The following is a 13,156-nucleotide window of genomic DNA, read 5'->3' on the forward strand; positions in this document are numbered from 1 at the left end:
TGACTTATGGCCAGCAGGATTTGAAAAGACAAACACTGATTTAGAAATTGCCAAAAGGTTTGTCAGAGTTCGCAAGTGCAGCCTGCGTTTAAGGCTCTCTTCAAAATATGATTAATGTTGAAGAGCTGTTTTCGATCTCAATAAAAGGCTGAGTCTAGAGAGATGTTCTGAGCAGGCTTTTATCTTAGGGAAAAAAAATGTAGCATGAAATGGTACAACCATTTATGCAATCATTCAAAACAGGAAGTTCCCAAGCCTTCCAAGCCCAATGAGTCTAAAGTTTTGTTGGTTCAACAACTTTTTGTGTGTGTGTGTTTATTACTAAGTGAATACAAAATAATATTTATGTTACATGTTTTTTATTTGTTTTGTTTTTAGGGTTGGGGAAGGTAATTAGGTTTAGTTATTTATTTCATGGAGGTACTGGGGATGGAACCAAGGACCTCATGCATGTGCTCTACCACTGAGCTATACCCTCCCTTCCCCATGTTTTTGGAATCATTATAAAATATACCGATGTTAGCATCGCTGCATTAATTCAAGAAAAATGAACATTACTATTATTTTTCCCCTACGTGCCCCACCTCAAACCTACTCCCTTTCCCTCCCAAGGTATCTCAATCTCAGCACTACTGATACTTGGGACTGGATAACTGGTTGCTGTGGGAGGCTGCCCTGTGCATTGTAGAATGTTCATCAGCATCCCTGGCTTCTACGCATTAAAATCCCCAGACAAGAAAACCAAAAATGTTTCCAGATACTGCCAAAGGTCCCCTGGAAGCCAAATCACCCCTGTTTGAGAACCACTGCTCTAGAGGTAAATCTCATCCCCAATTTTGTGTTTATCGTTTGTGGCCTAGAGTTTTTATCACCTGTATTTGTAAAAATGTTATTTAGGTTTGCATTTTTAAAAATTCTTATAAACCTAAGTGTTTAGGAAAATGTATACAAAGCTTACAATTAAGGAAAAGGAATGCACTGAATCTATTGATCAATTGGTAGACAAATGGTATTTTTATAATACTGAGGTTTTTGGCAGTTTAAAATATGTCCAAAAACTCTTGCACATTATCTTCAAAAGGTAGGAACTATTTCTCTTCCCCTTGAGTGTGGTCTTGATTCAGTGACTTGTTTCAAATAAATAGAAATAAGCAGCAGAGACAGTATGACTTCAGAGACTCTCTCTTAATTGGCTCTCTCTCTGGGGAAGTCAGCTGTCAGGTTGCCATCTGGAAAGACCCATGTGGTAACTGATGCTTCCTGCAAACAGCCACATACGTTTCTTGGTAGTGGATCCTCTACCCCAACCAAGCTCTCAGATCACTATGTTCCCCTACTGACATCTTGATTATAACCTCACAAAAGACTCCAAGCCAGAACCACACAGCTAATCTGTTTCTGAACAACTGAACTACAGGAACTGTGAGATAACAAAGGTTTGTTTTTCTACCCCTTATTTTTATACCACTTATACTAAGTGTGGGGTAATATAGCTAATACATGTGTTCATTTCTATGAATATGGTGTGATGCTCCATATTATTAATCTTCTTTTGTAACATTCAATAACTATTATTTCCATAAAGCTCTGGGGCAATTATTCCTAAATACTTTAAAATTTTGACGCTGTTGTAATGTTTTTTCTTTTCTGTTTGTTACTGGTGGAATGAAACAGTGTTAATTTTGCAGGTTTATTTTGTATTTGGCATTTCCAAACACTTACCTGCAAATAAAATGATTATCTATGTGGAAAACTCCAGATTATCTGTGAATAATGAGTGTTCTTTTTCCTTCCTTTTCAATTCCTATAATAATTTTGCTGGCCAGTATTTTCAATACAATGATGAATAGAACTACCGACAGCAAGACATTTTCTTACCCATGATTTTAAAAGGAATATATTTAACATGTCATCATTATGTGAGAAATTTGCTATAATCTCTTGGTAAATATTCTTTATAAAACATTAAGGAAGTTTTGTCCTACTCCTTATTTACCAAGATAGTTTATCGTGAATATTGAATTTTATTACAAGCATTTTATGCATCCATTGTTGTGATTATATATTTCTCCTTCAATTGCTTAACAGTAATTTTTTCTCTGATTAAAAAAATCTTATATTCCTGAACTAGACATCCATTTCTAAATCAACTGTGTCTTAATTCTGGAAGCAGAAATGAGGGTTTAAGACTTAACCCCTACCATAGTGGCTCACCTATCCATTACGATGGTAACCTTTAGCAAGCAGAGAAATATAAGTGATTTTTGGTTTTATGGATATCCATAAAACAATTGTATTTATCATTGTGATCCTGAGTTACTTTAAAAGGGAGTTAGCGATAAGACATTCTAGAAAAGGCAAAACTGTGGAGATAGTAAAAAGATCAGTGGTTTCCAGGGCTAGTTGGGGAGGGAGAAATAAGTAGGTGAGGCACAGAAGACTTCTAGGGCAGAGAAAATAGTCTGTATGATATTATAAAGGTGGATACACGCCGTTACACATTTGTCAGAACCAAAGAATGTACCGCACCAAGAATGAACTCTAATGTAAACTATGGACTTTGGGTTGTAATGATTTGTCAATAGATTCATCATTGGTAACAAATGTACCACTCTGGTGAGAATGTTCATAGTCCAGGAGGCTGTGGAAGCAGTGGGGATATGGGAATTCTCTGTCATTTATGCTCAAAATTTGCTGTGACCTAAAATTTCTCTAAACAATAAAGTCAATTTTTTTTTTAAGGCGGAGGGTGGATTTGGTTTTCGTTTCATATGGGAGTGATTAATGGGCCCTGGGTTTATCCCTAGAATTGACACACACCGAAGTATGCTTGAAAAGTGTTTTTACACTTTTTTTTTTTTTTTTTTTTTTTTGCAGAGGATGGAAGGGGGTAGAGGGGAAGGGGAAGGAAAGAGAATGTAAACAATTTTGACTCTCACATTTCCATGATTTGTAACTTTAGCACTACATTATTATTGTAAAATATTCATGTTTGCAAAAGCCTTGATTTGATTAAATTTCTACTGCTTTGTTTCTCAAGAAAACAGAAACAACTGTAAATAACCCACTCAATGCCACAGATGAGTGGATGTTGCCAGATTTTGTGATACTGTGTGCTTGAAATTATTTCTTGAGAGTACAAGTATAAAATAAGTCTTTCTGACTCTCTTGGTTTTTCACTTGTTCACTATCATGCCTCCTGCTCTTAGTGAAAGTGAGCTATCTTCACCCACTATTTACGGGATTCCGGTCGTTCATTTATTGACTGGTTCATGCATGTCAAGTACTTTGCTGAATGCTGTGTTCGACCCTTCAAGAATGGACTAGAAGCCCTCCCCAGAAGTGTAACAACCTGAGCTACCATCTGAATCATATTTTACTCACAGTCTCAAATCAAATAAAATATCTGGCAATACTAACAACCATGCCAGATTGTGTTCTTTGTAGAGATGTCAATTATAAAAACAGGAAGAATATGGCTTTTTTCTAAGGTAACAAACATGAGTATTTTTCTTCTAGAGGAAAACTAGGCAAGAACCATTTTTAAAGGCATTTTGGCTCAAAGGAGGATGAATTCGATACCCATTTTCGAGAAACCCAGCTAAATTAAAAGTATGTAGCTTCTTTCTGATTTAAGATTGGGACCATCATTTTGGTGTCCAATTGTGAAATTTATTGGCCCTTTAGGATTCAAGGGGTTTCATGAGAGTCTCAGAATGGTAGTCTCCTTTCCAGAGGGGGCAAAAAAAATTTTTTTTGGTTTAAAAAAAAAAACCCATGAAACAGAAACCTTACTTGTCTGATTTGAAACTTAGAGTGCTTTCATGAGATGGCTGTGGAACCCTGTCCCCGCGCTGTGGAAATGTCTACAGCTTGGGTGGCTTTCACATCAAGGCAGGCAAGCAGCAAAAGCCTGGTGCCATCACAGGGAGTGTTTAATGTCTTGATCCACTGAGGCTTCCCTTCCTGCTAGTAGGTAAATATTATATTGTATCTAAAGAAAGGACAGAAACTAAATGTGATAGATCTAAGATTTTTTCTTTTCTAGCATATTTGCCTAAGTGTGAAGAAACTAATCAAGAAACAATGCAAAATGCTTGGTAAATTTTCACCACAATTTTTCTTAAGTAGAGAAAAAAAACAATGGAAAGAATTCCTTGTCAAAGGATATTCAGAAAGATGTGGAAGAAAGACTGTGATTTGAAGGAGACAGTCCAAGATTCATTAAAACACGTTGGGCTTCAGCTGCATCCTCTGTGTATTAGGTATAATAAGGACATCTTTGAGAGGCAGGATGAAATAGTGGCATATATGAAAACATCTAGCGTAGTGTCTGCCTTACAACAGAAGTTTTGAAAATGTTATTTTTTTTTGAAAGAACACAATACCCGTAAGAAATGCCAGCTGCCATTCCCATTGCCATTAGAAGGAGAGCCTGGGGAAAATCTGAACATTCTTGGATTTATAGCTTTAATATTAGTTTACCCGGTTAGTCTATGTCTAGTTTCCTAACAGCAACAAGTTATATTTACTAGGACCTTTTCCATGGCAAGTAAGAGAAACCCAGCACCATTTAGGTTACGTAAGAAAGAGATAACTGGCTCACATAACTGACCTGTCCATGGATGCGTCTGGCTTCAGGCACAGCCACGGGGTCTCAAATGTGGTCAATTCTTTGCTTCCCCATTTCTCAGCTTCAGTGAGTTCTGTTAGTCCCTGTTAAACAAACAAAAAAAAAATCCTGACATTAAAATTGTAAGGAAGACTTAAGTCAAGATTACTGCAATAGGGGTGAGAGATTGGGCTTAACTCCTAATACAAGGACAAGTGGGGATTTATAGCTAAGGAGCAGGGTGAGGGGGTCAGTAGACGGAAAATTACTCAGAAGAAACATGAAGGGTAGACGGATTCTTGCTAAAGGCAGGCCAAAGACATGAAAGTCGGGGAGGAGAAACTTGATCAGATATCAAAGGTGATCAGATATCAAGCGTTGGTGGGTCCTGATAAACTGACTTAGCAGGATGCTTACTAAGATTGGGCTATGCAAGCCCAGCAAGGAAAGAATGGACATAGAAGGCCAAGGTTGAGGCCTAGTTGACAAGAAGGCTCAGAGGAGCCTACCTAAAGTTTGATCAAGGAGAGAATATTTGTCACCCTCTATGTGCCAGTCAAGATTTACACCCTTCTGTTATAGCAAATTCAAGAGCAAACATTGATTGCTCCTAAGACCTCTGGTTGAAAATGACTCTTGATTTGTCTAGTACGGTCCCCGTGCTCATCTCTGAACCAATCACTGTGTCTACTGTAATGTACCATGATGGGTCAAGCCTGGTTTATGTTTCCTCCCCTGTAAGTGACCTTACAGAAGAGAGGAGAAGATTCTTAAAGGAACCAGAGAAAGGAAGATGGACAAAAATGCCAGGCACTCAAAATCTGTGGTTGCCACAGTCCATTATATTTAGAGTATATGTTTCTATAAGACTTTGAATTCATAATAACAAATAGAAATAGTGATAATAGAAAGTATCTTACATGTGGTTCAACTATCTAGAACACATAATGGAATATGCTTTGAATGACTGTATTTGCCTTACCTCCCAGAATGCCCCAATAAAAGCCCGGCTGCCCTGCTTGCCCTCCCAAGCCAGGCAACTCTTCCATCGGCACGCAATGGACCGATCGTAGCTGTCACCTCTATTTGAGAAAGCCCTGCGCATCATCCAAGGCCTCATTAAATGCCATCCCCACCCTCTTGCTTTTCTAAGCGATATGGTGCATGTTTCATCCCTCCTCATCAGTCACAACCCCTCCACACTCTTAGGTTGTGAGTTTTCTAAGAGCCATGTTTCCTATGACATGGTATATATCTTAGACAGCTTCAACATGGTTCCATAATTATAGCAAAAGTTCAAATTAAATGTGCTTAATGAACTAATATATTGATTTCCAGTTCTTAGGAATGCATTCTGAGTATATAAACCCTTAGATGTTGTCTTTTTCCAAAGCTTTACCTTAAACTGAATAGTTATTTATTTAGAGGTTCACATACATGACCATCTGTAGATATATTAAGAGGATAGTTCAAAGTACTCTGTGTTAATCCTTTGGAATGCTATCTTACCACAGAGCAAGAATTTGACTGGGAATGAGAAGACCTGGCTTCTAGAACCAGCGTTGTCACCTATGAAGTGCAGGTAAAATGTAGTGCCTGAATCTTATCTGTAACTTGGGGATACTCCAAGAATTGTTATGGCTCTAAAACAATTGAATAGTTTCTTATTGTTCCCTATGACCCTGTCATTCTAGGGACTCTCTCCACACTAATTACTTTTCATGCTGTAGGTCCCCCAAACTGCCCAGTTCCTTCCTGATGTAACAAATATTTACATCTGTATTGCACTAAGTACTTTATCAAGAGTTTTCACAATTGCATTTGATTTTCATAACAATGCTTCCTCATTGGTATTATTTTCCTCATTTTAATGATGAGAACACTGAAATTCAGGGAGGTCTCATGAGTAGTAAGTAGAATATCAAGTCTTGGACCCACATCTTTCGACTCCAAGTCCAGTGCTGTTTTCACTGCTCTACAATGTCGGGAAAGGACCCAGGATGACTTCTTGCACGTGTGATTTTGTACAAAATGAACAAGACTATAAATTAGAATATTCATTACCAGGCTTTGGCCTGATCTCCAGAGAAAGGCAAGGAGGACTCAGATCACATGGCCTCAGTTCTCAAGATGACTTGGAGTAAAAGCTGGTCTCTGTAAGTGAAAAGGAGATTATGTGTGGACTCTCTTAGTCCACATTTAATTATGTTTTCAATGAAATTAGAGATAATGTGCAAATATGCAGATCAAAAAAAAATGCACTTGAAGGAATCTCCAGGCAAGAGGACACTGATGTACAAAGACCTGAGCCTGTTTATGGTAACATCATGACGCTGATCTGGAACCCAAGGACGTTTTCCTCTGCCTGAGCCCCTCTACCTCATCTCTCCTCCTTCCCAGGCAGCCTGTCAAAACAGAAGCCTGACATTTCTTTCAGAATTGCTCTCCCTGGGGGCACTCCCCTAGGGATTATCAATGTTCCTGGAGCTCTGAGAGAAACACGGCTACCCCTTTTACATCTCTATTTTTGAGGCTATTTATCTTCATCATTGTTACTGATGACCCCTGGGATTTGAGTTGAGTAAGACCTAAGACCACAAACCTGGCCCCTGATGCTACCCAGCAGACCCCCCCACTTGCTACTGTTTACTGTCACCCAACTGGTGGCACCTTCCAGCTATTTCTTTCAAATTGATATGTTGAATATGAGCCAGTGGCAGGATGTTGAGAGAGAGCTTTTCTTAGTAGGTTGAAAAAGGAAAGGCAATGAGGAGAAGTTACCACCATCTGTGAGGAATCACTGAGGAAATAAATTTAGTAGCAAATTTATACACCAGTAATGATGCTTAAGCGGTTTCAGCTACAAGAACTGAGCCAACTTGAAGATGAAGTGAAATGAAAAAAAAGAGGGACATAATGAAGATGAGCTATGTTTCCAGTATCTAATGTTCAGATGCTTTGTGTTTTCAATATTGGACTGGTTAACTCTCATTCCAATCTGATCTTGCACAGGCCTCTAAAAAAATGAGGGAACTCAAATTTCCCAAACATCTACAATGTGTCAGCCAAAGGAAAGAACACAGGAATTTGTTGGGAATGGGACGTTCCTCACATGCAGTCTTCAGAAAGAACAGTAGGTGTCTGTCTCAAGATTGCAACTAACTAATGCTTTGGCCTTGAGCAAGTTACTTATTCTTTGATTCTCAGGCACCTCTATATAAAATCAATGTAGTTATACAGTGTCAGAAATTTTTGGTAAGTAGTAAGTGAGATATGTGCAGAAAACACCCAGTCTAGTTCCAAGCAGAATGGGTGATCAATTACAGAGAGTTGTCACATTTTTATTGCTGTTATTGAAAGCTCTGTATGTTACTATCTAGATGCATATCAATATTTAGAACCAAGTCTAGTTATGTATGTCAATATTTGAATATCTGTACATCAATACTTAGATATCTGTAGGTCAGTGTCAACAACCGAGGACCCTGCCATCATTCCTCCATCCATGCACTGAAATATTATTATGAGAAAGAAAGTAGCTGCATTTGTTAATTTTTGGCATTTCCCTATAGCCTTGGGGACCAGGAGCAGGAGGTTACTGCTGCCCCCAATTATCTCTGTGTTTCTTATCAATTGCGACCCAATCTGTTCTATTAAACTGCTCATCTGAATTGCAAACAAGAGATTAGGCAGATGATGACAGATGAGGAGAGAACTATTCTCTTAATAGATCTTCCAGCATCTTCGTTAATAAATTGCACATCAATAAATTAGGAAAACATGATATATAACAGCTCTGTTATCTGGACTATATATTACCTGCCTTTCAGCTGGAGAACCAAGGCCCAAATGACATTAAAACAGTTATAATAAGTGTTAAAGAAGATATATATTTTTGCATCAAATACACGGGACATTAATACATATATATACGGTTGTAATTGTCATATATGTTCATACACCTTACATTTTAATATGCTGCTCTCACTTAAAACCACATGTGGTACTGAATAACGACCCCCAAAATGTTCACATCCTAATCCCCTGAACCTCTGACTATCTTACCTAACACAGCAAAAGGGACTTCACTGATTTGATGAAGTTAAGGATTTGACATGGCGAGATTACCCTGAATTATTCAAGTGGCTCAGTATAATCACAAGGGTCCTTAGGAGAGAGAGGAAGATATCAGGATGGAAGCAGAGCTCAGAGAGGAGAGAAGATGCTTCACTGCTGGCTTTGAAGATGGACGAAGGAACCACGAGCCAAGGAATGGGAGCAGCTTCCAAAAGCTGGGAAAGATAGAGAAACAGATACTCCCGTGGAGCCTCCAGGAGGAATGCAGCCCCATGGGCCTGTTTTAGACTTCCAGAACTGTACAATACTAAATCTGTATTGCATTAAGCCACTAAATTTGTGGTATTTTGTTACAGCAGCCAGAGGAAACTAATACACTGCAGAAATCTGATGTGACTCACGCCTCTCAAGGAGCACCCTGGAAACCGTAAATTGCCATGCCTTGGACTTCTCTGTTTGGACAAGGGCAGGAAGTTTGTCATCCATTCGGACTTCAGTAGTTTGGGAGCTGTGATGATGTACTGGCCAGTTGTCTAGCAAGCACCATTGCAGCACTACTCTGTCGTTGTATTTACCACACTGTATGCAAATAAAGGTATCTTGAAACAAAGATTCCATGTAAATATGACCTGGACTTTTTGATGTCTATCACCATCTGCAAAATTTTGTTTGCAATTCAGATGAGCAGTTTAACAGAACAGATTGGGTCACAACTGATAAGAAACACAGAGATAATTGGGGGCAGCTGTAACCTCCTGCTCCTGGTCCCCAGGGCAAAAGGAAAATGTCAGAAATTAACAAATGCTGCTATCTCCTTTCTCTTGATAATATTTAATATTTCAGGTCCCTGTAACTCATGATCACTCAGTTTTCCTCTGCTTGGGCTATTTTTCCAGAACATCCACGCACTTCCCTTTGCCCACAGTGTCTCTCTCCCTCTCCCATTTTCTTTTCATACTGGGTGTTATTTGACTGAAGAATCATCTTCTGGCAAATTTGGGGTCCAGAAGAAATTGTGCCTGGCGCAATAGAAAACACTTTGCTGATTTCTTTGGGGGCAAATGGGATCCTAAAAGAAAATTTCCCAGGCTTTTTTTGCAGGCTTTTCTGAAACATTTTCTGGCACTGAAAGTAAACTTATGGATTCCAGGCCCTTCTGTGAGATCTTTGATCTAGGACAGTTCCAGAAAGTGCATTCTCTATGCATTATGCATTTCCTAATTTGCTGTCCCCTGGTCCATTTCCTCAAATCCTCAATCAGTGCAGACTTTCCCTGGCCCTGCTGATTTAACCTCCTGTCAGCTCCCTCCCTCCCCACTTCCCTCCTTCCTGTCTTGCCTTTCCTCCTCTCTTTCGTGTTCTCTTTTTCTGTTATCTTTTTCACTTGATCTCTCTCTTTCCCCCTCTCTGTCCTCCTCTCTGCTTTGACCCAGGCCATATAAACCAGGTTTTCTTAACCTTCAAAGGCAGAGGGCTTATGGTGATACTTTGTGAGACCAAGTCGATTTTCCAAGGGCACACAGTGGGTCATGAGTGTTGGTAGCTTCGAGAGGATCCTGGAGAATTTTTAACAGAATCTCTAGTTGGAATCTGTTTTTCGCAAGTTGGTAGCACACTCAGCAGGGAGGCCCACAGATGGTGATTCTGAGGGATTTACACCCCTATTAACTTCACAGACTAGATTCCAGGTAAAGAAATGCTCAAGTACACCAGAGAAAATCAACTACTGAATAAGGTGGCATCAAATGTCTAGGCTGGTTGTTTTGTAATCTTACGTGTATCACGTCATGTCCTACAAACTTAAGGGAAAATCAGCCACTGTGTCCGGCTCGTCGTGGGAATGGAGAGATTTCTGACTCGGGTCTGCCTCCTCAGGGCCGGAGTTGAATTACTCTTTTGCCACTGATGAGCCTTGCGACTTTGAACAAGTTAGTTCAGTTCTGTGAGCCTTAATATCCTCATCTAAAAAAATCCAGGTAGTGGTTTACCGGCCTCAGTGTGCTGTCCTGAGAAATACATAAGAAAGTGCATGGAAAACGCCGAAGCCGCTGTCTGCCCAATAATAAGACAGAGTATTCATTAGCCACTACTGGTTTATCCCTTAGGGCATGGCTTGGTCCATGGCTTCAGGCTGCTGTGACGAAATATCCCAGGCTTATAAACACCAAAGACTCATTTCTCACTGTTCTGGAGGCTGGAAGTCCAAGATCAGAGGACCACAATGATCAGGGGGTGAAGACTTCTGAGATGCATACTGCTGACTTCAGCCAAGTCCTCACTTGGTGGAAGGGGCCAGGGGCCTCTTTTACAGGAACATTAGTCCCATTCATGAGGGTGCCACCCTCACGACCTGATCACCTCCCAAAGGCCCACCTCTTCACGCCACCACACTGGGGATTAAGATTTCAACGTAAGAATTTGGGGAGACACAAACATTCAGATCGTAGCAGAGAAGTGAAAAGAAACCATTGTTTAGCTCTTCCATGCTTATGTGGTCTAATTTAATACCCATCATAACTCCACCCGGCACATCATGTTAAGTCAGAAACTCTGAAAAGTCTGAGACCTTATCCTACCTGATCTGATGGGAGGCACGCGGCTTCCTGGCCTGGAGAACAATTTACTACTCAAGGCAAAAAGAGAGCAGCATCCTAGCACCACTTCCCTCAAGCCCTCCTCCCCATGGGGCAATGGAATACAAGCCCGATGTTACCTGCACATGCAGTGGGGTCACAGCCTCTAAGAGGAACTCCCAAATTAGGAGACCTGAAGCTTATAGAGCCTGCCATCCTCCCCTCCAGAAAAGAGAAAGATGACTCAGGAAGCCAATCTCATCCTTCTGGGCGTTGGGGGAGGTCTATGGCTTCACTACTCTGATTGCAAGGCAAATGGCTCAGAGGTCGGGCTATAAGTCTCTCCAACATTAGGGAGATGCTATTTCTAGCTTTCAAGGCCTGTGGAAACATGAAAACAGTCATGGAGAACTGCCTCCCAGCTGGTACCATCCACATTATACAGACATAACACTGGTGTCCCCCGGGGGTCAGGAGTAGGAGACACTGAGGCTGAGTAGTGATGCCAACCCTGCTTCCTTAATTTGTCCTCACAGCCAATAAATAGCATTATTTATTGTATGCGTAAGAGCCAAGTCTTGAAGTGCTTAATTCAGCTGAACCATCTGGGGGTGCTGGGGAAAGTAAACGAGGCTATACAGTCAGGAAGTCAGTCCGTGGAGAATTTCCTGCTACAGACCCCTAACTTTTGGACTTAACTACTTCCTTATTCAACCCGAAATTGACTTTTTATCTGTTATGTTTCTTCAGAGGCATTTTAAAATAATACTAAAAATAAACTTTTTTCACTTTGTTTTCTGTTAAGTGCCAGAGTTGAGGTGAGTCTGAAATCACTGCATTTTAGAATTGGCAGACACTTTAGGGAAGTGTCTCATACTTTTTATTTTTTAAATTGTAGTTGATGTACAATATTATATAAGTTACAGGTGTACAGGAGAGTGACTCACAGTTTTTAAAGGTTGTACTCCATTGGTAGTTATTATAAAATATTAGCTACTTTATATGTGTTGTACAATATATTCTCATAGCTTATTTTATACATAAGTTTGTACCTCTTAATCCCCTACCCTTATATTGCCCCTCCCCTTTCCATCCTCCCACTGGTAACCATTAGTGTGCTCTCTATATCTGTGAATCTGCTTCGTTTTTGTTATACTCAATAGTATGTTGTATTTCTTAGATTTCATATATAAGTGATATCATACAGTATTTGTCTTTCTCTAATTTCACTTAGCATAATACCCTCCAGGTCCATCCATATCGTAGCAAAAGGCAAAATTTCATTCTTTTTTATGGTTGAGTAGTATTCCATTATATATATATATATATCTGACACCTCTTCTTCATCCATTCATCTGTTGATGGACACTTAGGTTGCTTCCATATCTTGGCTACTGTAAATAATGCTGCTGTGAACATTGGGGTGCATTTATCTTTTCAAATTAGTGTTTCTGTTTTTTTCAGATATATACCCAAGAGTGGAATATCTGGGTGATATGGGAGTTCTATTTTTAGTTTTCTGAGAAACCTCCATACTGTTTTCCACAGTGGCTGCACCAATTGACATTCCTATCAACAGTGTACAAGGGTTCCCTTTTCGCCACATCTTCACCAACATTTGTTATTTGTGTTATTTTGATGATAGCCATTCTGACAGGTGTGAAGTGATATCTCATTGTGATTTTGATTTGCATTTCCCCGATGATCAGCGATGTTGAGCATCTTTTCCTGTGCCTGTTGGCCATCTGCATTCCCCCTTTGAAAAATGTCTATTCAGGTCTTCTGCCCATTTTTTAACCAGGCTATATGTTTTTTTGATGTTGAGTCATATGAGCTATTTATATATGTTGGATAATAACCTCTTAGCAGTCATATCATTTGCAAACATTTTCTT

At 39.7% G+C, this 13,156-nt stretch overlaps 1 long non-coding RNA gene across 2 annotated transcripts; it reads left to right on the forward strand.

Moving 5' to 3' along the window:
* The first annotated feature begins 1,240 nt into the window (after positions 1-1,240).
* Positions 1,241-9,204, forward strand: LOC135320089 (uncharacterized). 2 transcript variants are annotated; one of them, XR_010379262.1, is made up of 3 exons: positions 1,241-1,436; positions 6,127-6,194; positions 9,046-9,204. It is a non-coding gene; the product is annotated as an uncharacterized LOC135320089 (long non-coding RNA). The 2 variants fall into 2 exon arrangements; XR_010379263.1 differs by lacking the exon at positions 9,046-9,204 and adding an exon at positions 7,625-7,741.
* The last annotated feature ends 3,952 nt before the right edge of the window (positions 9,205-13,156 follow it).

This window comes from Camelus dromedarius, chromosome X (genome assembly GCF_036321535.1).
Source record: "Camelus dromedarius isolate mCamDro1 chromosome X, mCamDro1.pat, whole genome shotgun sequence".
NCBI classification, from domain to species: Eukaryota; Metazoa; Chordata; class Mammalia; order Artiodactyla; family Camelidae; genus Camelus; species Camelus dromedarius.